We start from the raw sequence: 23,484 nt of genomic DNA, 5'->3' as shown, positions 1-23,484 counted from the left end.
GAGAAAACAAGTTAAACATGGTACAAAAAAAATTTTCATGTGTTATAAATATTGTTTTAGCAGCTCCTCTAAACAATTACTCTTGATTATTATACAAATGTTGTTTCTTTGATAGATACCCCAATAGTGCTCTTATTCAGATTCTTATCTAATATTGTATCCCTTCTTCCAATAAACATTTTAAAGGTTGAAAATGACAGAATCATAGCACAAGAAAAAGCCAACGTGCATTTTCTAGTTGTCAAACATGATCGAAATAATTGTCCAACTCTGATATGGTAAGAGTAAAGATAAAAAGAACAGAATTCCATTATATTCTCAAGATTATCCCTCACACAGTCATAATCTGTTAGTAAATATCTTTGTCCTTTTAAGAATGGCTGAAAGTATTCAACTTCTGGGAAATAAGAATAAATGGACATTTGTTTTATCATTGTGCATATTGTAAGAAGTCCTGTTCAGAAAATACATTGAACTGTCAGTCTTGATTGATGGACAGGCTTTTGTCCCATTAATAAGCTGTAGGTCAGATAAGAATGTTTCACTGCCCTTGAAAATGTGAAGATTGAACTTTCAATGTTAAGAAAGTGCTAAGATTCTTGAAATCCTACGAAACTATTTTAAAATATTTTCAGCCTAATGGATAGATGTAATTTTATAATTCAGATCGTGTAGAAGTGCTACCAGATTTTGTTCTATTAATCCAGGAACCCTGAATAACATGAATCCACAAATCACATTTGAGAAACATTTTTCTAACTATACAAATTAAAATAAAAATGAAAAAAAGCCTAGCAACCTCTTCCAGTTGCATTCAAATACAGGGTTTGAATAGGATAAACCTGACTGAATGGTCAGAATGTGAACCACAAAAGGGAGACACAGAGAGGAAGCCGGTACATCACTCATTAATGAATCCTACATTTCCCTCCCTCAGTGCTTGAAAATGTCCTCGGCATAAGGCACGGTGAATTCCAAATGGGAAGAACTGTGCTCAGGATTGAGTTTATATAACTGATCACTCTCCCCTGGTGTTACCTAAAGCAGAAATCAAATGGCTGCAGAGGAATGCTGGTGGTTAGTGGACCCCATTCGTGTCATGGCCGCTGTCACATAAAGAAAGAGAAATCAGCATCCAGGGAAAGAGAGAAAAAGAGGAGACACATGAGGATGCCAAAGGGCAGGCTGTGACCCTGAAATATGGAGTGGTCAAGCAAGGGGGGTGTTCTCCTCTAACACTATTTGCACCTAGCTCTTAGGGTGTGGCTGAATTTTATTTTGCTCTCATCTGAGAACTTTTCTTGGAAATCAAAGTTAACAAGTAGACTCTCTGGCAGTGAAGTGAACTAGGGACCCTTTTCAAGGTGAATTTTGTCAGTATATGACGTTTTCTTTTCAAGCAAAGTAGAAAAAAAAACTTTTAGAAATCATGAAAATAGTATGAATGGAAGAAATAACAAAACTGGCCATATTTTGCATAGATGTGGATTCCCAGGGTGAACATAGTGCAATTCTAACAGTGTTGAGAGAAAAATTAAAAGCACATAAATATCACTACGTTGAGATCAATATGTAATCAGCGAATAAAAGAACCAAATAAAACTTTCTACAAAAATCTTAAATACTTTAAAATGAATAGGGAACACCAAGCAAAGCTATCCTCGTAAAAACAGAACAGTACAGAAAAATAAGTACAGAATCCAATATCTAAAACACTGGATCCTTGAAATATCGATAAACTAAAAGGTTAGGACAACTTAAAAACAACTGTGCTCAGGATTGCATTTATATAATGGACCAATTCAAGGAAAAATAATTCAGGGTGTGTGTGTGTGTGTGTGTGTGTGTGTGTGTGTGTGTGTGTGTTTGAGGGAGAGAGAGAAACAGAGAGAAAAGAGGGCAAGGCATTAAAAAACTTTTTAACCATATAGGTGCTGCCCATTGGTTGGCAGTCCCAGCCTCCTGCCACACTGCCCTCTAGTTGTGCACTCCAGATGGGTGCACATCTCTGGAGGAATACAGGGAAGGAGAGCTAACTACAGCAGACAGAGGCGGGGCCAAGTAGTATTCTAGAGTGAAGATATTACTTGCAGGATAAGCTGGAGTTGCTCAGGCACAGTGGAGACAGGGGACAGGCACTCTGGACTGAGAGACCATACATGCAGGCACCTTGGGGAGAATGTGCAGGGCTGCTCAGGAAGCTGTAACTGGCACAGAGGCTATGTGGGCTGGGCTGGGTGTGGATGAAGCCGGAAGGTTAGGCTGCGGCATATCACAGAAAGTCTTATGCGTCCTACTGAGGGGCCTGTACTCTTTCAGTAGTGGAGAGTCCCTGGGAGGTTTTAATCAGGACACGGAAACCAGAATACTTATAACTATATATTAGACAACTTTGGTGACAGTGTGGTGAGTGGACTGAAGGGGAAAGGAGCTAGAGGCCAGAAGACATAACGGAAGGTCACTGAATCTTCCAGGCACTAGAGGATGAAAACTTACAATAGAGTGAAGACTCCCAGATCTGCATCTTCATCTCTTTAGCTCCAGAGAGTCCAGAAATCCATCTCTCAAGCATCAATTTTGTATGTTCAACAGCTATTCAAGACTAAATTTGACAAATATTTATTGAGGACCAAATATGTGCAAGGTGCTTGGGGGTACACCAGTAAACAAAACAAACATTCCTGCTGTTGTGGAACTTACTCTGTAGCAGGTGGCTCCAGACAACAAATACATAAAACAATTAAGTCAATCCTGTACTGTATTAGAAGTTGATGAGTAAATGTTGGAAAAAATGCAGGGCTCCACGTGAAAAGTATTTATTCTATTTGTTAACTGTCCTCAACAAATAAAGAAGTTTCAGAATGTGAAAAAAAAGAAGTTGATGAGTGTTACAGGCAAAAAAAGAAAAAAAAAGCAGCATTGGGGGATCAAGAGTGCCTGGAGGGGAGGTGGTGGAAGAGGCCTGTAGCTTTGAAAAACTGGGAAGGGGGAGGAGCTTCAAGATGGCGGAAGAGTAAGACATGGAGATCACCTTCCTCCCCACAAATACATCAGAAATACATCTACATGTGGAACAACTCCTACAGAACACCTACTGAATGCTGGCAAAAGACCTCAGACCTCCCAAAAGGCAAGAAACTCCCCACGTACCTGGGTAGAGCAAAAGAAAAAAGAAAAAACAGAGACAAAAGAATAGGGATGGGACCTGCCCCAGTGGGAGGGAGCTGTGAAGGAAGAAAGGTTTCCACACACTAGGAAGCCCCTTCGCAGGTGGAGACTGCGGGTGGCGGAGGGGGGAGCTTCAAAGCCATGGAGGAGGGCACAGCAATGGGGGTGCGGAGGGCACAGCAATGTGGGTGCGGAGGGCAAAGCGGAGAGATTCCCGCACAGAGGATTGGTGCCAACCAGCACTCACCAGCCCGAGAGGCTTGTCTGCTCACCCGCCGGGGCGGGCAGGGGCTGGGAGCTGAGGCTCGGGCTTCGGAGGTCGGATCCCAGGGAGAGGACTGGGGTTGGCTGTGTGAACACAGCCTGAAGGGGACTAGTGCACCACGGCTAGCTGGGAGGGAGTCCGGGAAGAAGTCTGGAGCTGCCAAAGAGGCAAGAGACTTTTTCTTGCCTCTTTGTTTCCTAGTGCACAAGGAGAGGGGATTAAGAGTGCCGCGTAACCATCGACAGACGAATGGATAAAGAAGTTGTGGTACATATATACAATGGAATATTACTCAGCCATAAAAAGGAACGAAATTGAGTCATTTGTTGAGACGTGGATGGATCTAGAGACTGTCATACAGAGTGAGGTAAGTCAGAAAGAGAAAAACAAATATCGTATATTAACACATGTATGTGGAACCTAGAAAAATGGTACAGATGAACCGGTTTGCAGGGCAGAAGTTGAGACACAGATGTAGAGAACAAACATATGGACACCAAGGGGGGAAAACCGCGGTGGGGTGGGGATGGTGGTGTGCTGAATTGGGCGATTGGGATTGACATGTATACACTGATGTGTATAAAATTGATGACTGATTAAAAAAAAAAAAGAATTGAATAAAAATAAAATAAAAAATTTTTTTTTTTAGGGCTTCCCTGGTGGCGCAGTGGTTGACAATCTGCCTGCCAATGCAGGGGACACGGGTTCGAGCCCTGGTCTGGGAAGATCCCACATGCCGCAGAGCAACTAGGCCCGTGAGCCACAATTACTGAGCCTGCGCGTCTGGAGCCTGTGCTCCGCAACAAGAGAGGCCGCGATAGTGAGAGGCCCGCGCACCGCGATGAAGAGTGGCCCCCGCTTGCCACAACCAGAGAAAGCCCTCGCACAGAAACGAAGACCCAACACAGCCATAAATAAATAAATAAAATTTAAAAAAAAAAAAAAAAAAATTTTTTTAAAAAGTATTAAAAAAAAAAAAAAAAAAGAGTGCCGCTTAAAGGAGCTCCAGAGACAGGCGCGAGCCGCGGCGATCAGCACGGACCCCAGAGACGGGCATGAGACACTAAGGCTGCTGCCGCCGCCACCAAGAAGCCTGTGTGCAAGCACAGGTCATTATCCATACCTCCCCTCCCGGGAGCCTGTGCAGCCCGCCATTGCCAGGGTCCTGTGATCCAGGGACAACTTCCCCGGGAGAACACACGGCGCACCTCAGGCTGGTGCAATGTCACGCCTGCCTCTGCCACCGCAGGCTCGCCCCACATTCTGTACCCTCCCTCCCCCCCGGCCTGAGTGAGCCAGAGCCCCCTAATCAGCTGCTCCTTTAACTCCGCCCCGTTTGAGGGAAGAACAGACACCCTCAGGCGACCTACATGCAGAGGCGGGTCCAAATCCAAAGCTGAACCCCAGGAGCTGTGCGAACAGAGAAGAGAAAGGGAAATCTCTCCCAGTAGCTTCAGGAGGAGTGGATTAAATCTCCACAATCAACTTGACGTACCCTGCATCTGTGGAATACCTGAATAGACAACGAATCATCCCAAATTGAGGAGGTGGACTTTGGGAGCAAGGATATATATATATTTTTTCCCTTTTTCTCTTTTTGTGAGTGTGTATGTGTATGCTTCTGTGTGTAATTTTGTCTGTATAGCTTTGCTTTTACCATTTGTCCTAGGGTTCTGTCTGTCCCTTTTTTTTTTGTTTTTTGGTTTTTTAGTATGGTTTTTAGCACTTGTTATCATTGGTGGATTTGTTTGTTGGTTTGGTTGCTCTCTTCTTTCTTTTTTTTTATTACCAAAAAATTTTCTTTTAATATTTTTTATTTTAATAACTTTTAAATTTTATTTTATTTTATTTTATCTTCTACTTTGTTTCTTTCTTTTTTGTCTCTCTTTTATTCTGAGCCGTGTGGATGACAGGCCCTTGGTGTTCCAGCCAGGCATCAGGGTTGTGCCTCTGAGGTGGGAGAGCCAAGATCAGGACACTGGTCCACAAGAGACCTCCCAGCTCCACGTAATATCAAACAGCGAAAGCTCTCCCAGAGATCTCCATCTCAATGCTAAGACCCAGCTCCACTCAACGACCAGCAAGCTACAGTGCTGGACACCCTATGCCAAACAACTAGCAAGACAGGAACACAACCCCATCCATTAGCAGAGAGGCGGCATAAAATCACAAGGCCACAGACACCACAGAAAACACCAGCAGATGTAGACCTGCCCACCAGAAAGACAAGATCCAGCCTCATCCACCAGAACACAGGCACTAGTCCCCTCCACGAGGAGGCCTACACAATCCACTGAACCAAGCTTAGCCACTGTGGACAGACACCAAAAACAACAGGAACTACGAACCTGTAGCCTGCGAAAAGGAGACCCCAAACACAGTAAGTTAAGCAAAATGAGAAGACACAGAAACACACAGCAGATGAAGGAGCAAGGCAAAAACCCAACAGACCTAACAAATGAAGAGGAAATAGGCAGTCTACCTGTAAAAGAGTTCAGAATAATGAGAGTAAAGATGATCCAAAATCTTGGAAATAGAATGGAGAAACTACAAGAAACATTTAACAAGGACCTAGAAGAACTAAATAGCAAACAAACAGTGATGAACAACACAATAAATGAAATCAAAAATTCTCTAGAAGGGATCAATAGCAGAATAACTGAGGCAGAAAAACGGATAAGTGACCTGGAAGATAAAATAATGGAAATAACTACTGCAAAGCAGAATAAAGAAAAAAGAATGAAAAGAATTGAGGACAGTCTCAGAGACCTCTGGGACAACATTAAACGCACCAACATTCGAATTATAGGGGTCCCAGAAGAAGAAGAGAAAAAGAAAGGGACTGAAAAAATATTTGAAGAGATTATAGTTGAAAACTTCCCTAATATGGGAAAGGAAATAGTTAATCAAGTCCAGGAAGCACAGAGAGTCCCATATAGGATACATCCAAGGAGAAACACGACAAGACACATATTAATCAAACTATCAAAAATTAAATACAAAGAAAAAATATTAAAAGCAGCAAGGGAAAAACAACAAATAACACACAAGGGAATCCCCATAAGGTTAACAGCTGATCTTTCAGCAGAAACTCTGCAAGCCAGAAGGGAGTGGCAGGACATATTTAAAGTGATGAAGGAGAAAAATCTACAACCAAGATTACTCTACCCAGCAAGGATCTCATTCAGATTTGATGGAGAAATTAAAACCTTTACAGACAAGCAAAAGCTAAGAGAATACAGCACCACCAAACCAGCTCTACAACAAATGCTAAAGGAACTTCTCTAGGCAGGAAACACAAGAGAAGGAAATGACCTACAATAACAAACCCAAACCAATTAAGAAAATGGGAATAGGAACATACATATCGATAATTACCTTAAATGTAAATGGATTAAATGCTCCAACCAAAAGACATAGACTGGCTGAATGGATACAAAAACAAGACCCATATATATGCTGTCTACAAGAGACCCACTTCAGACTTAGGGACACATACAGACTGAAAGTGCGAGGATGGAAAAAGATATTCCATGCAAATGCAAATCAAAAGAAATCTGGAGTAGCAATTCTCATATCAGACAAAATAGACTGTAAAACAAAGACTATTACAAGAGACAAAGAAGGACAGTATATAATGATCAAGGGATCAATCCAAGAAGAAGATATAACAATTGTAAATATTTATGCAGCCAACATAGGAGCACCACAATACACAAGGCAAATACTAACAGCCATAAAAGGGGAAATCGACAGTAACACAATCATAGTAGGGGACTTTAACAACCCACTTTCACCAATGGACAGATCATCCAAAATGAAAATAAACAAGGAAATACAAGCTTTAAATGATACATTAAACAAGATGGACTTAATTCATATTTATAGCAAATTCCATCCAAAAACAACAGAATACACATTCTTCTCAAGTGCTCATGGAACATTCTCCAGGATAGATCATACCTTGGGTCACAAATCAAGCCTTGGTAAATTTAAGAAAATTGAAATCGTATCAAGTATCTTTTCCGACCACAATGCTATGAGACTAGATATCAATTAGAGGAAAACGTCTGTAAAAAATACAAACACATGGAGGCTAAACAATACACTAATTAATAACCAAGAGATCACTGAAGAAATCAAAGAGGAAATAAAAAAATACCTAGAAACAAATGACAATGAAAACACGACGACCCAAAACCTATGGGATGCAGCAAAAGCAGTTCTAAGAGGGAAGTTTATAGCCATACAATCCTATCTCAAGTAACAAGAAACATCTCAAATAAACAACCTAACCTTACACCTAAAAAATTAGAGAAAGAAGAACAAAAAGCCCCAAAGTTAGCAGAAGGAGAGAAATCATAAAGATCAGATCAGAAAAAAATGAAAAAGAAATGAAGGAAACAATAGCAAAGATCAATAAAACTAAAAGCTTGTTCTTTGAGAAGATAAGCAAAATTGATAAACCATTAGCCAGACTCATGAAGAAGAAAAGGGAGAAGACTCAAATCAATAGAATTAGAAATGAAAAAGGAGAAGTAACAATGGACACTGAAGAAATACAAAGGATCATGAGAGATTACTACAAGCAACTATATGCCAATAAAATGGACAACCTGGAAAAAATGGACAAATTCTTAGAAAAGCACAACCTTCCAAGACTGAACCAGGAATAAATAGAAAATATAAACAGATCAATCACAAGCACTGAAATTGAGACTGTGGTTAAAAATCTTCCAACAAACAAAAGCCCAGGACCAGATGGCTTCACAGGTGAATTCTATCAAACATTTAGAGAACAGCTAACACCTATCCTTCTCAAACTCTTCCAAAATATTGCAGAGGGAGGAACACTCCCCAACTCATTCTATGAGGCCATCATCACCTTGATACCAAAACCAGACAAAGATGTTACAAAAAAAGAAAATTACAGACCAATATCACTGATGAATATAGATGTAAAAATCCTCAACAAAATATTAGCAAACAGAATCCAACAGCACATTAAAAGGATCATACACCATGATCAAGTGGGGTTTATCCCAGGAATGCAAGGATTCTTCAATACACGCAAATCAATGAATGTGATACACCATATTAACAAACTGAAGGAGAAAAACCATATGATCATCTCAGTAGATGCAGAAAAAGCTTTCGACAAAATTCAACACCCATTTATGATAAAAACCCTCCCGAAAGTAGGCATAGAGGGAACTTTCCTCAACATAATAAAGGCCATATATGACAAACCCACAGCCAACATTGTCCTCAATGGTGAAAATCTGAAACCATTTCCACTAAGATCAGGAACAAGACAAGGTTGCCCACTCTCACCACTATTATTCACCATAATTTTGGAAGTTTTAGCCACAGTAATCAGAGAAGAAAAAGAAATAAAAGGAATCCAAATCAGAAAAGAAGTAAAGCTGTCACTGTTTGCAGATGACATGATACTACACATAGAGAATCCTAAAGATGCTACCAGAAAACTACTAGAGTTAGTCAATGAATTTGGTAAAGTAGCAGGATACAAAATTAATTCACAGAAATCTTTTGCATTCCTATACACTAAAGATGAAAAATCTGAAAGTGAAATTAAGAAAACACTCCCATTTACCACTGCAACAAAAAGAATAAAATATCTAGGAATAAACCTACCTAAGGAGACAAGAGACTGGTATGCAGAAAATTATAAGACACTGATGAAAGAAATTAAAGATGATACAAATAGATGGAGAGATATACCATGTTCTTGGATTGGAACAATCAACACTGTTAAAATGACTATACTACCCAAAGCAATCTATAGATTCAATGCAATTCCTATCAAACTACCACTGGGGATTTCCTGGTGGCGCAGTGGTTGAGAGTCTGCCTGCCAATGCAGGGGACACGGGTTCGAGCCCTGGTCTGGGAAGATCCCATGTGCCGCAGAGCAACTAGGCCCATGAGCCACAACTACTGAGCCTGCGCGCCTGGAGCTTGTGCCTTGCAACAGAAGAGGTCGCGACAGTGAGAGGCCCGCACACCGCGATGAAGAGTGGCCCCCACTCACCGCAACTAGAGAAAGCCCTCGCACAGAAACGAAGACCCAACACAGCCAAAAACAAACAAATAAGTAAATAAATAAAAATTAAAAAAAACAAAACCAAAAACTACCACTGGCATTTTTCACAGAACTAGAACGAAAAATTTCACAATTTGTATGGAAACACAAAAGACCCCGAATAGCCAAAGCAATCTTGAGAAAGAAAAACAGAACTGGAGGAATCAGGCTCCCTGACTTCAGACTATACTACAAAGCTACAGTAATTAAGACAGTATGGTGTTGGCACAAAAACAGAAATATAGATCAATGGTACAGGATAGAAAGCCCAGAGGTAAACCCACGCACATATGGTCACCTTATCTTTGATAAAGGAGGCAAGAATATACAGTGGAGAAAAGACAGCCTCTTCAATAAGTGGTGCTGGGAAAACTGGCCAGCTGCATGTAAAAGAATGAAATTAGAACACTCCCAAACACCATACACAAAAATAAACTCAAAACGGATTAGAGACCTAAATGTAAGGCCAGACACTATCAAACTCTTAGAGGAAAACATAGGCAGAACACTCTATGACATAAATCACAGCAAGATCCTTTTTCACCCACCTCCTAGAGAAATGGAAATAAAAACAAAAATAAACAAATGGGACCCAATGAAAGTTAAAAGCTTTTGCACAGCAAAGGAAACCATAAACAAGACGAAAAGACAACCTTCAGAATGGGAGAAAATATTTGCAAATGAAGCAACTGACAAAGGATTAATCTCCAAAATGTACAAGTAGCTCATGCAGCTCAATATGAAAACAACAAACAACCCAATCCAAAAATGGGCAGAAGACGTAAACAGACATTTCTCCAAAGATATACAGATTGGCAACAAACACAGGAAATAATGATCAACATCATTAATCATTAGAGAAATGCAAATCAAAACTACAATGAGATATCATCTCACACCGGTCAGAATGGCCATCATCAAAAAATCTACAAACAATAAATGCTGGAGAGGGTGTGGAGAAAAGGGAACCCTGCACTGTTGTTGGGAATGTAAATTGATACAGCCACTATGGAGAACAGTTTGGAGGTTCCTTAAAAAACTAAAAATAGAACTACCATATGACCCAGCAATCCCACTACTGGGCATATACCCCGAGAAAACCATAATTCAAAAAGAGTCATGTACCAAAATGTTCATTGCAGCACTATTTACAATAGCTAGGACATGGTAGCAACCTAAGTGTCCATCAACAGATGAATGGACAAAGAAGATGTGGCACATATATACAATGGAATATTACTCAGCCATAAAAAGAAACGAAATTCAGTTATTTGTAGTGAGGTGGATGGACCTAGAGTCTGTCGTACAGAGTGAAGTAGGTCAGAAAGAGAAAAACAAATACCGTATGCTAACACGTATATATGGAATCTAAAAAAAAAAAAAAAAAAAGGTCATAAAGAACCTAGGGGCAAGACAGGAATAAAGACACAGACCTACTAGAGAATGGACTTGAGGATACGGGGAGGGGGAAGGGTAAGTTGGGACAAAGTGAGAGAGTGGCATGGACATATATATACTACCAAATGTAAAATAGATAGCTAGTGGGAAGCAGTCGCCTAGCACAGGGAGAACAGCTCGGTGCTTTGTGACCACCTAGAGGGGTGGGATAGGGAGGGTGGGAGGGAGGGAGACGCAAGAGGGAAGAGATATGTGGACATATGTATATGTATAACTGATTCACTTTGTTATAAAGCAGAAACTAACACACCATTGTAAAGCAATTATACTCCAATAAAGATGTTAAGAAAAAAAAAAAAAGAAAAACTGGGAAGGTGCCTTTTAAGTAAAGAGTTGGTGGAAGAGAGGACTTAGCCATCTAAATACAGCTATGCCTGGTGTGTCTGAAGCACAGCAAAGGGGCCAGTAAGCTTGGACCTCGGTGACTAGAAGATGAGATCAGAGAAGACAAAGAATGGGATCAGGCAGGGCCTTGTAGGCCACTGTGAGACCTGGGCCTTTATTGGAGTGAAATATGATGCCACTGCAGAGTGTTGAGCAAGGGAGTGATTATGTTTGAATGGAATCACCTTGAGTGGGTGTGGGAGAAGGTTGCTGGTGGCAGGGGGGTGGGATAGGGCTAAAATGGAGAAGTGAGGCTGGTTGGGAGTTGGGAGGCTGCTGTTAATAGTGCAGGTAAGTGATGGCAGTGGCCTAGGCCAAGAGGAAGGAATAAGTGATGAGAGGTGGCTGAATTCTGGTTATAATTTGAATGCAGCTAAAAGGATTTGCAGATGGATTTGGAGATGAGGTGTGTGAGGAAAAAAATGAGTCAAGAATATGCCAAGGATTTTGGCTTTTGTAACAGGGAGAATGGTTCTGCCAGTTACAAAGGAGCTGGAGGGTGGAGCAAGTTTGGCAGGGATGTGTGAAGATCAGTAGTTTTGTTCATGTTTGACATAGTTTTTAGACATCTAAATGGAGATGTTTAGTTTGCAGTTGGATATTTGAGTCCTGGAGTTGGGGAGAAAGGTCTGGACTAGAGACTTAAATAAGGAAGTTGTCTGCATATCAGTGGTATGAAAGCCATGAGATTGGATGAAACCACCAAGGAAAGGAGTGTAGGGAATGAAGAGAGGAGAACCGTGTGCTAGGGCTCACTGACGCCAACAGGCTGGGGAGAGCAGGGTGACCAAGAAGGAGCAGTTGGGTATACCTTCTGGCACCTCCGTCTACTCCCATGAAACTTGTTCTCCCATTCCATATCCTATCTTGGTGCCTAAAATTTCCCACATTTCCAAGACATCATGGTTGACTCCCACCTGCAGGTGTTTTAAATATGTCCACCTGCATCCAACCCCAGGGCAGTATCACTTCTTACCTGGATTATTACAACAGCTTCCTACCTGGTCTTCCCTCTCCATTGTTGTCCCTGATCATCCATTCCCCAATGTAACAGAGATATCTTTTTAAAAAGACAATCTGATTATGTTATTTTTATGTTTAAAAACAGTTCAACTCCTTAGCACAGTTTAAAAGCCATGCATGATTTGGCTTCTGCCTAATTCTCCAGCCTTGCCACTTGCCATCTCCTCCCTAGAAATCTAGGCTCCAGCCACCCTGTCCTTCTTTGAGTTGTTGAAGCAAGCCATGTGTTCTTCCACTCTGGGTTTCAGCACATAGATCCCTCTTTATGGAACACCTCTGCCCTCACCTTCACCTGGTTAACCTTACTCTCCCTTTCAGTCTCATCTTAGGGAACATTTCTTCTAGGAAGTCTTCTCCAATGCTTCTCTTGCCCTCTAGGAAGGGATTAGGAACTCTCCCATGTGCTCATACATCAAACCTGCCTCCCCCTTATCTGGACTTTATAATGTTGTGTTGTAATTTACTTATTCATACCTCCCACTAGACTATAAGCTCCATCTTTAGCCCCTGGCATACTGCCATTACATGGCACTTGGTAAGAATTTGTTGAAGAATAGATAATGGAATGAATACATGAAAGAATGATCCTGAATAAAAACTCTGGCAGTATGGATATAACAGAAAGAAAGGACTAGATTAGAAATTTATGTGACAATGATGCAACATCAATACTGACCATTGAGGAGACTGAGAAATCAAAGATGGCTAAAAAATGTCTACCTTGGGTGTAATAAACAAAGGTAAGGAAAATAGGCAGAGAAGAGTTTTGGGGCAAAAATAATAGTTCAGTTAATAACTGAGTGTCTGTTGGTCATTCAAGTGGCAGTGTCTTTAAGGTGACTAACAACATGGGCACAGTGGTTTAGAGAGAAGAGGGAGTTAGAGATAGCAATTGGTGAACCACTGATCCATCGGTGTATTTGAAGTCATGGAGGTAAATGAGATCACCCATAGGCATGTTCAGTAAGAGAAAGGAGGGATTCAGATGGAACCCTAAAGACCAGAATCTAAACTTTCTATTTAAAGGCTGAAGGAAAGGTTTGAGTGGTATTTCAGAAGCTTGAGAAATTTCAAGAAAGGAAAAGCAAGATGTATAGTGTCAAATCTCATAGAGGGGTCAAGTGGGATAACAGAAGTGTCTGTCAGATTTGGCAATGAGGTTTCCAGTGATTAGAGTGAGGATATCTTCTTGGGAGTGGGGAAGAGACTGCTTGAGTTGAATAAGTTAAAGAATGAATGATAGTAGAAAAAATGAGATAGTGATTTTCAAGAATTCTTTATTTAAAGGATAAGGCAGAAATAGGAGTGAATACTTAAGGTAACTGTATATTAAGGATCTTCTCAGGGTGTGTGCTTCTTTCTAGAAGCAGCGAGTTGAGTAAGGGCTGAATGAAAAAAGGCAATGGAGATTTTAAAGATGAGAAGGGTTGGTAGGGAAGGTGGGATAGATGGAGCAAGGTGCTGGAAGATGTGGGGAAGAATGGGATCAAGACCATAGGTTGAAAAGACCATTTCATCATTTGATAGAGAAGCAAGGAAGTAATAACGGGGGGGGGGGTGACACAGAAAACTATTCAGGCTTCTGTTTGCTCTCTAAACTATGAGGGAAGATACTACACTGAGAAGAAGGGGAGCCAATGAGATTCAAGAGCTTGAGGGAATAGTGGAAGTTTGTAATAATTGTGGTGGGAAAGGGTAAAAATGAGACTAGAGACAAGTAAACAGATTTGCTGGTAAGAGAAGCAGGTGCTATGAATTGGCCAAAATGGGCAATGACCAAAACAAGAATAAAAGTTCTCTTGAGAAATAATACTTATCCTAATGCACAATGCTCATTTTCATTGAGTAACTAAACAGTCAGCATGGCAGATTTGGGAATTAAATGGTCCCATAATCATAACCTCTGTAGTGAATTCTTTGTAATGTTTATTAATTCATCAGATCTATGAACGTTTATTAAGAAGAAATGCCAGCATTTGATTATTTTTATTTCAAAACCATTATTATTGAAATCTGTAAGGAATAACTTCAGGGAAAAGAAAAACATTGAAACAGATACTCTGTTCTCTTTTCAATAACACCAACAGTCTAAAGATGTTAAAGAAATGAATCAGATATAATAATTATCTAAGTCTGAAAATTAAAACCCATTTAGGAATTGTGAGGGAGCCTTGACCCTAAATACAAGTCTTGTTATTCATTTAGAATCTTTAATAACATTTGGAAAGCAATTAATCAAGTTATGACATAGATTCAAGAGCTGTCACCTTTCATTATCATTAATGAAACTGTCTAGGGTTTTATCTGCACTTTTCTGGTGATTTAAAGAACAACTTTTTGGTAAGCTATTTGAAGACTATAAGAGTGTTTAAAGTCATTGGACCTTGACGTACAAATTTCAATGAACAATCCAAATGTGTGTTAGTGAGACTGAAATAAAATTTAGAAGTATCTTAATTTTGACATGACAGAAAGTGAATTTTAAAAAGTCCAAAATGCATATTCATTTCTGTCAGGAGAAAGCTTTCTTCTGTCAACAACCTTTGCTTTGATTGCTTCTCTATATAATTCAATAGAACTTAAAATATTTACTGTACACTTTTACTCTCAGTTAAAAAAAAAAAACAGCTAGGGTAATATTTTAGGTCCAAAGTTTCACACAGGCCCTAAATGATTCTATTTGTCTGCTGTCCTTATCTTAACTAGAGAGTGGTCAGGCCGTGAGCTCACTTTGGACAGTGTGCCCTTCAGCAGGAGCTGGAGGGATTCTGCCTGAATGTGAGGCCAGAATCAGATGACAGCTGCTCACCTGAGACTCTCAGAGTAGCAAAAAGACAGGAAGTGAGGGCAGGCCCTGATATAAGCTTTCCTTAACTCTTTAGACTACTGTATAAGTTTAGAACATGAGAAGTACAATTCTTACACACACTAAAGCATTAACTCTGTACAATCGAGACCCAAAGAAATGGTCTCAAGATAATATCCGCAAGAAAAGCTAATATACATACACTGCAGATGATATCCCAATGGAAAATAATTATTGATATAGTTTTAAGGGCCATAACTTTTGATCCCAACAGTAACAAATGCATTATAATGCCCTGATATGCTAGAAAATTTTAGTCGTGAAAATGGTATAAAACATTTGTAAGCTGGGTTTTTCTTTTAATACTCTGATTCCTTCTGAGAACACAGAATTTCATTTACAGTGTTTTTGAGTAGCTAAAAGAGTGCATAGGACATGCCTCTGACACTCAGAATAGAAGTCCCTCTTTTTCTGCTACATATTCCTGGTATTCTTACTGGTAGCTAAGGGTAGGATAGACTAAGAGGGCTGATTTAGAAATGGGTAGATGATAGCCTAGTTTCTCCCAGAATCAAACCACCTGTGACAGAGTTGGAGGAAGCTTCGACTTTGCTTATCATGTGCCTACCATTTTCCTGTGAGCTTCCCTTGATTCCCTACTCAGTTTTGACCAGCCTTTTTCCTATTTGGAAGGTGGCAGCCTGATTCCTAATGGGACACTCTCTTCATGACTTGCAATGCACCCAAATCCATGACCCTTAAGCGTATCCACCCACCTCTCCATTCCTTTAACCTTGCTGACCCATTACCCTGGTAAAACCTGCAGGTCTTCTCCTTCATTAACTATTTCCTATACTTGTAGCATGAGAGTTATCACAAAAATGTCTTAAATTGAATTACATTTTTCCAAATGTACAAATACACAGGCATTTGACTGCTCATTTATCAAGCTGTGAGACCTTTTAATTAGAGTTTAAAAAATCCTCTAAATGTAAATGTGTACAAACACATGGATATATAATTATTACTGATGGTTTGGTCAACCATTGAAATTGAAATTAAGCATGTGAAAACTACATAAATAAGTTACTCCTTATACAGTGCTATCTACAATTAAATTTCAAAACAAGTTTTAATGATAATATATGTATTCAGCAAACTTTCAGATTTACCTAAGAAAACCTCCATTTCAAGACCATAATAGCACAATTTTCCTTTTTGTTCCCACCAACATATAAAAAATTGACAAATTCTGGCACCTCACTGTCATAAAGAAACAACACACTTTCGATCAGGAAAGGTTTTCTGGGGACAAAATGTTATGAGTTGTTAGAAATTCACAACATGATATCAAGAAAAATGTCAATGACCATACTTCAGTACTATGCCTTCTAAATACTACTTTCTTTCTTTTAGAGAGAAGGAGTTGCTGTCTCCATAGCCTTCAGTACTCTAATCATGTGGATTTCAATTGCACTTAAAGCTACATATTTATTTCAAGTCTATATGGGAAGTCTAGTTACCAGAAAATACACACTCACAAACAGGAAATCTAACTACAGTAAGAAGGTGTTTTTTTCCCCCACACAATAGAGTTCAAAGATGTGTCATCTATGTAATTTGGAGCAAAACCCAACACCACTATTACTGTTGAGTACCCCTCTCTCCCCTCCTATATTATGGCAACTTATGATTATAGCATTATGTTTTCCAAGCCTGTTTGAACTTGCTGCTCTTGCTTATAGATACAAATGACCTGCCCTTTTCTGTGCAAAGCTTTCAATCAGTAAGCATGTCAAGGTGGGAGGAAGGATGGCAGGAACAGTAAAAGGGAAAAAAAATCAATTTTCAGAAAGCATATGGTAACAACTGAATATTTAATCATATTAGCCTAGAAATTCCTTCCTATTTTCAGCACTCTTTGCAAGGCTGTTGCATCATGGTACAGAATGAATTTCAATAAATGTCATATATTTAGTTAGATGGCTTATTTTTAAAATTTGTTGAACCAGGTCACTGACTCAGAATAGATCTCATTCCAAGACATGACAGATGGATATTGATACTGAATAAAAAGATTGACATTAGCTGGAAGGTTCTGGGCAGAAGAAGAAGTCATTCATTTAACATTTAACAAAATATTTACTGAGTACCTACTGTGTGCCAGGATAAAATGATAAACATTTGGACTTTATATTGTAATAGAAAGAGGAGTTGTTCCAAAATAATTTCCTTGGGGTTAGTAAGGATTACAATGGAATACCAATAGTGAGCAAGGTCCTTAAAAGTACTTACATTTTTCACATTGCATCAGAAAAATGCATTAGTACTCACTCAAACATCCATTTTGTTATGGTTGCAGGATTTTAGACCTAACTCAGATTTTTGAAGATGCTGTTTACTGACCCTTAACAAAAACCAACTTCCTATTTTTCTGGAACAAAAGGGGCCTTACATGGTTTCAAAGATTTCTTAGACATCAAAGAGCTTAGAAAGACATACAGTTTATGGGTAATGATATAGGATTTAGTAAATCAAAAACACATGGATTAAATTTCCTTTAAAAGACCCCTAGGTTTAAATTTTAAGAGGTAAAATGTTGGTCTAAACACACAATAGTCCCAAAAAAGCCAAAATTTATTTTTAAAGATAGTTTGAGTTGTCTTATGGACCTAAAACTTGGCTGGGTTTTACTTTCCCACATGATTAGGCCTCAAAGGAGACAACCTGCCTTCTGATAAACAAATTTACTCCACCTCTCTCATTTGTGAAGACTACATTATTTCAAAGGTCTCTAGCTCTGAATGCTCTTCTTGATATTTTCAATAAAATATTAAAAACCAGAAACATCCCATGGTCTTATCGAACAATTGGAGTACATTTTAATTCCTCCAAGTCAATTTTTTTTTTTTTTACATACAACTTTAAAATTTGACCTGAGAGTCTAGGTGCTAGGTTCAGATTTCCAGCTATCAGAGAACAAGAGATCATTTGAAAACAGGAAAAGGCCACTGATCTTAATATGTGCACTGTTTCATGACATATTATTATATTTGCATTTAAAATAGTAGGAAGAAATACAGTACATGATCTTCCGTTCTAACACAATGGCTTTCCGGAAGGCCGCTAGCCTGGGTATTTCACCGAGTTTTTAGGATTAAAGGAAACAAGTTAGTGCACAACCTGTGAGCTTTTATTCCTTTGGAAAAATAGACTGCAACACTGATCTAATGGCTTTTAAAGGGTACTCAAAACCAACACAGCGCACGTTTTGAATTTCAGTGGTGGAGGAATAACAACTGGTGAAGTCCAGGCAGGTCTTAAAAATCAAAACAAAACAGAGAAAGCACCAGTATTCTAAACAGAGAGTTTATTCTGAATGAGAACCTGGAAATGAAATAGGAAATCTACATATAAAGTTATGATGAATTTAGATTTCAGGAAATTATTGCTGCAGTTTAAGAATGAAATGACTACATTACTCTTATAGTTTAGAAATATACATAGTTTGACAGAAAGCATGTGGGTTGATGAGTTTAGGAAAATAAGTATGTGCCGATAGATGATGAATTAGAAAATATCTTTTTTTCTTAGTTGCTAAGCTAATTTTCCAATGAGGAAAAAAGGCTGAGAACTCTAAAAGATAAAATACTCTTCAGAAGCTGTCCTGGGGCTCTTTGGCTATGCATGCTGCTGAATTAAACAGCACCTGCAGGTGAAAACAGGGGACCACTTGGCAGGTATAGTTGTGGCCAAGATTGTAAATCTGGCCTGCAAACATTTTGTCTCTCTAGCTTAAACAATTTTAAAGATGCTGAGTCAACATGTTAAAATTGAGAGATTTCTAGCTTTTGAAAAGCTGAAAGACACCACCACATGGGCCCATGCCACTCATTGAGCCTCACGGCAACTCTGATGATGCCAAGCAGTGGCTGCTCCCTCTTAGGTAGGACTTTTTCTGAGCAGGTTTTTGGTCCCAGTTTTTGGTTGGTTTTACTCATTTAGGTTACCTGTTTGCAAATCTTCATACAGGATACAGAAAAGGCATAGGGGGAAGAAAGAAAAGAAGAAAATCCAACACAATGGTTTAACACTGGAAAGGGAAAAGGAAGGAGAGAGAGAGAAGGCAAGAAAGAAGTACACAGCAGACAGAAGCTGTAAACCATCAGCAATTGTCTTTGCTGTCTCCAGATTTATACTACGAAAGGGATCTGTGACAAAGCTATGGGTATTAGTCTCATCAAATTCCACTGGGTCAGGGTCACTGTGTAGAAAATAAGAAGGAAAATTGTCTGAATGGAGCAATATCCCTGATCAAGGATGGGGTGTGGGGATGGGACCAGGTAAATGCAAGAAAATACCACGGTTCTTTTCTTTCATTGCCCTCAAACCAAGGGATGTGGGCCTCTCCTTCATCTTCACCTTTGAGACTGTAATGAAGTATGGCAGGCACTGTCCAGGTACTTCCCATAAAAGACCAGGGACTCCACGTACAGTTGTGCAGGCTGTGCATTGCACAATTCCAGAGATAAAAAAATGAGAATGACACTCCCAAGGAATGTGAAGGAGAAGCTCTGCCTTATTCTTTCACCTCCGTCAGGTTCTAGCTCAAAGGGCACCTTTGAATTAAGGCCTTCTCTGACCCCACTACTGAATTTTTCAGTCACCAGCCCATTCCCTCTTAGCCTTGACAGTCACTACTCCTCTTTCCACTTTATGCTTCCTTATAGCTCTCATTACCACTTCACATACATCTTATTTATGTGTTTTATTTACTGTTTGCCTTCCTCATTATAGAACAGAGCATCATGAGGCCAGAGACTTTTGTCTGTTTTATTCTCTGCTGCATTGCCAGAGTCTAGAATCATGCCTGGTAGGTGCATAACAAATTATCCTGAATGGCTAAATCCTCAGTCACATTCTTAGAGTACAGGAACCTGGCTTTCACTAGAACCTGTGATTCTCTGACCATTTTTCATAATTGCTTGGGCCAAATTTCCTAATAATCCTTTGTTATATTAGAAGAAATACTTTTCAAATCCTATGGACCATTATATAATCTATATGGCTCATAAATTCTTACATAATTTCTATTTGCCCTATAGCTACATAATTTATCATAGAAATTTAAAACAACAGGAGTAACCTGTATAAACATACTTGCACAAATTTATACAATCACAGGAGAAACATGTATACTTGGGAATGCAATTAGCCAGTTCACTTTTTTTTTTTTTAATTTCACTGTGCTCACACCTCCTGTTACAAATGCCACATGTGTGATTTTTCTCTCAATTATATTTTACAGCTTATAAAAAACACATTCTTCATTTTGTCCCTTGAAAAGCAAAGTAGTCAGATTTTACTGGATGTTTTTATTGAAACAAGTCCCAAGGGGAATATACTAAACTGTTAAACACAGCTGAAGAGATATCTGAGAATGGGCTTTCTGATAGAAGGGTAGATTACAAAATTACTCACAGCTCTTAATATGATAATAGGAGAATGCCCCACACATATGAATGGAGCTTTTTCTTGGTATGCTTTACTACAAAAAGAGAAAGAGAGAAAAAGAGAACTGGAGAAACAGAAGGTGAGAAAAACTTCCAAGACTAGAAATGTTACAGTCATCATTTATCACTAACCTAAGGATCCCAATGTATGCCTCAGTGCAAAATGCTTCAAACAGTTAACCTTCCTTGATGGCTGGGCAGAGGCTGTGGTGCTGTTGAGACAGCATGGGGGCTAGGCTCATGCACAGGTTCCCTGTCTATAACATGGGGAGGTTAAGATAGTGAAATCAGCCTTGCCTATTCTGTAAGGTTGTTGTAGTATCAGAAAGATGATATACTCAGAAGCAGCTTCAAAATTTTAAGAGTTAAGTTCCAATCTTTTGATTTAAAAAAAATTTCTATTATTTAACAGCAAGTGGGATGGTTTCCAAGGTTGTTACTCTCTTGTAATGTCTGCTTAACAATTACGGACCTTGATTCCATTTTGCACGAGATTTATTTATCTGAATATCTAATTCTTCAAGGGCAGATATTTCACTTCTTCCTTTCTAAAAATGTTCCTCTAGTACCAGACACATATGATGTTTAACCTACAGTTCTTAGCTATTTTTGCTGAAGCAAATGTGGGCCTGGCAGCAACTCCGTTAAGAACTGGGAATCAAAGTGATCCTGAATTGACATTAGTCAGTATATCTATCATTTATTACTAAGAGGTGACTATTTATTTTGCACTGAGCAAAGCCCATGAAGAAACTCTGCCCTGAGGGCTCAGAGTCAAAGACACCAGTTTCAACATACACCAGTGAGGTAAACTCCCTGGCACTTGAGTTTCTGCATATTTTCTCCCCTTAAGGTAGCACAATTAGGAAATTCAGTGTCCCATGAACAATCATAGCAGCTCAAGAAAAATATTGGGGATGATGGAAAAGGAAAGCATAGATGATTCTGGTGAGCCTAATGGCAGTGAAGAAAACATGAAATTAGAGGGAAGAAATGGGGGCACAGAAAGCTTGGAAGCAGCCCTGACCAAACCAAGGGGAAGAGATGAGGAGGAAGGGGGCAGAGAGATGGGAGGTGCTCTGAATTTGTAGGGAACTGTGTACTCATCATGGGTGTGTCACCACAGGCACTAGTGCAGCCACTTAGAGAAAGGTGTGTGTCCTAAGAGAATGTTAGCTCTTTTGAGTTATTCACTTTGTTTTGAGAAAAAGTTTATTTGAGGCTATCATATAGATGTGCAAAAGGAAAATCAGACTAATGCTATTTTGGACTATTTTTTTTCTTCTTTAACCAACAGCTAAGGAAATTGATTTTTGAAATGTATTTCTTAGTCTAATTCTCCTTGGAACAAATTTTAAAGAATTTCAAGATTATAGTGGGTCATAGTCTTAAAAGGGATTTATAAGATAAGGGTTTTTCTGCTGCTTAGAAAAGTGTCATTTTTCTTTTATTGTAGGTTTAAAAGTCATGAAAATATTAGTTACGAACTTTCATACTAACTGGCTATGGTTAATCTTATACATATTTATTATTCAGATAAACCTCAACCACTAATTCTGAAGTCATGGAAAGTACATCTAATGTAAACCTCTACTGTGATGTATTAAGAATAAAGCAATATTTGAAAAACCAGTAGTCAGCAGATCATCTTCTAAATGCCATAAATTCCATTATGTTAAAATCAAAATATATTTAGGTTAATAACTATAGGTTTATGCACTGTTAAGTTTGAAACCTGAACAGAATTTTTAAAACACCAGTAAATTTTATAGGCAATCAGCCACATTTTTGGTACTACAAAAATTTCTTATGAGTGATGTAAATTTTACTTGTATTATTCAGCAATTCAAAAAGAATGAACACTGAATACACCACAGACTTGCAGTCTACAATTGGAACCAAAGCACCTCACTTTCTGTTCCATTATGGAAGTTTACATGTTAAAACAAAGCCCAATAAGCTTGGAGCTAGGAAGAAAAACTATGTACCTGTAAATAATCCAAGCACCACTTACACTTTACATAAAAGCACAATTTATGTCCCAGAGGCACAGAGAAATACGATGTACATCATTTTCAGATCATCTTCATGCAGAAAAAATTCATTAGTCAGCTATAATAGTTTAGCTGTAAAGGAAAATGTTTTTCTGAATCCATTTGCATGGCAATGTGCATGTGTCTGCCTGATGGAAATGACAAAATAAACCTCCACCCAACTCTACAAAATGTGAACAGTGCTCTTAAAATTCAGGAGAGGGTCCAGATAGTCTATATTCTCTCCAACGTCAGTTTTTACAATCCTCTCATATTCACCGACCGTCTTAACTTGGCAATTAAAGTATCCTGATTATTTTGCCTAAGAGAGTTGACAATATTTCATTCTGCCCCAGGGCTCCTTTGAACATAAAACTGTGATAAGGTAAAACACACTGGGCAGAACTATTCATGCATGAGCCACAGGAACTCTCTCCAACTGCCAAATTAGTAAATGGCTCTTTTAAAACATAAAAGGTATGAAATGGGAACCCGTACTTTGGAGTAAATTCTGCATTGTAGATAGTCTGTGAAAATCCTTTCGTTCGTGCTTTAATTATTGGGTCAGTAACAGTCGTAGCCTGATTGCCCGACCTCTGGTTATAATCTGTTTCACCTAATAAGACAGATGTCCTCCACAGAGCCCCAGCAGAGAGATAAGGTAAGATTGAAAACGATAGGTCACAACAAGCGCTGTGTATTTGCCAGAAATTAAGAATTCAGACCCT

At 39.1% G+C, this 23,484-nt stretch overlaps 1 protein-coding gene across 2 annotated transcripts in view; it reads right to left on the bottom strand.

The window, feature by feature from the left end:
- The window catches only part of MET (MET proto-oncogene, receptor tyrosine kinase), a 126,121-nt gene that overhangs the window by 101,948 nt on the left and 689 nt on the right, over nucleotides 1-23,484 (bottom strand). The gene's annotated exons all lie outside the window — the stretch shown is intronic.

Source organism: Balaenoptera physalus, assembly GCF_965194825.1.
Source record: "Balaenoptera physalus genome assembly, chromosome: 8".
NCBI classification, from domain to species: domain Eukaryota; kingdom Metazoa; phylum Chordata; class Mammalia; order Artiodactyla; family Balaenopteridae; genus Balaenoptera; species Balaenoptera physalus.
Note: the sequence above shows the minus strand (reverse complement) of the source record. Positions and strands in the feature narration are given on the sequence as shown.